Source organism: Carlito syrichta, unplaced genomic scaffold (genome assembly GCF_000164805.1).
Source record: "Carlito syrichta isolate Samal-C Ts95f unplaced genomic scaffold, Tarsius_syrichta-2.0.1 Scaffold305221, whole genome shotgun sequence".
Lineage (NCBI taxonomy): Eukaryota > Metazoa > Chordata > Mammalia > Primates > Tarsiidae > Carlito > Carlito syrichta.
This window is the reverse complement of record NW_007249317.1, coordinates 334711-336223: the sequence shown is the minus strand read 5'-3', so window position 1 is coordinate 336223 and position 1513 is coordinate 334711.

The following is a 1513-nucleotide window of genomic DNA, read 5'->3' as shown; positions in this document are numbered from 1 at the left end:
CACAACATATAGTTTGGATGGTTGTCTTCTCCAAATCTCACACTGAAATGTAATATTCAGTGTTGGAGGTGAGGTCTAGTAAGAGATGATTGTTTCATGAGGGCAGATCCTACATGAATGGCTTGGTGTCCTGCTTGAGGTATCGAGTGAGTTCTCACCATATTAGTCCATGCCAAGTGTTGGTTGTTTATAAGAGCCCATTACCACCCTCTCCCACTGCTCTGCTCTCACTTGTGACAGGCCTACACCCTCTCCTTTTCCCACCAAGATTGGAAGCTTCCCCAGTCCTCACCAGAATTCCAGCAGATGCCAATGCCATGCAGAACTGTGAACCAAAATAAATCTTTTCTTTTTATAAATTACCAAGTCTCAGGGATTTCCTCATAGCAATGCACATGACTGAGATCAAGTATCATGTGTGTTTAAACAAATTTAAACTGTCTTCATGTATAGCTGATAAAGAACTTAGAATCTGAAATTTGAGAGTTCCATGACAAAAATTAAAAATATTGCAATGACCTGGCATGGTGGCTCACATATGTAGTCCCAACTCCCTGGGAGGGGAGATAGGAGGATCACTTGAGCCCAGGAGTTGGAGGCTGTAGTGAGCTACGATTGCACCACTGCACTCAGTCTGGGTGACAGAGACCCCTTCTCTAAATCCATCAATCAATAAAACTAAAATATTACAATAACTTAGCAGATGTGATTAAATACTGAGTATTAAGGGTATGAGCCCTGAAGTCTAGAAAGCTGACAGCATTTATTTTGCAGTGGCAAAACCCTAGGTCAAAGGGAAATCCTCTGACCTTAAAAGGCAGATGATCTGCTGACTGAGGCTGCAACGTAGAGAAAATGTGTTTGCTAGCTCCTTCTTGGCACCATTGGCAAAATTACTCAAGGTCAGAACTAATGAGTTTGCAAACAGAGATGGAAGGAAATATCACTTGGCTAAGGGAAGGACTCTCTGCGTGTGGCCTCCCATACTAGTTAACATAAAGACTCATAAACTGAACCCTGGCAGTGCTGAAAAAGTAAATGTGTACCCAAGCAGAGGAGGGATTTCACAGCAGCAACAAAACACTAGCCTTAGCAGGAGATAAGGATGGTGTTCTGTCCTACAAATGTTATCAGCCTGCTACCAAATAAAAGTACAGGTGTTGCTTTTCCAAATAAATCAACTATTCAAGCCACCATTTAGTTGAGCAGAAGAGGATAGGACAGGCAGAGCAAAGAGCTTAGTAAATTAAAGACCAGAGACTTTAGGGTTAAATCTAATCTCTCAGAGCCAAGGCAAGAGTGAGACAAGGCAAATGCTCAGGGCACAAAATTTAGAAGGCCTCTTTCTCAGACTTGGGCAATGGCAGTGTCAGCACCTGAGAGTGTGTGCCTCAAAGTTTGTGCTCTGAGCACTTCTTTGCCTTACCCTAGTCCAGACACTGTCATCTCTAAAGAAGATGTTTTATTGTATGTTTTTTACACATGGAGCTGACCAGAAGCAAAATAATTGGAA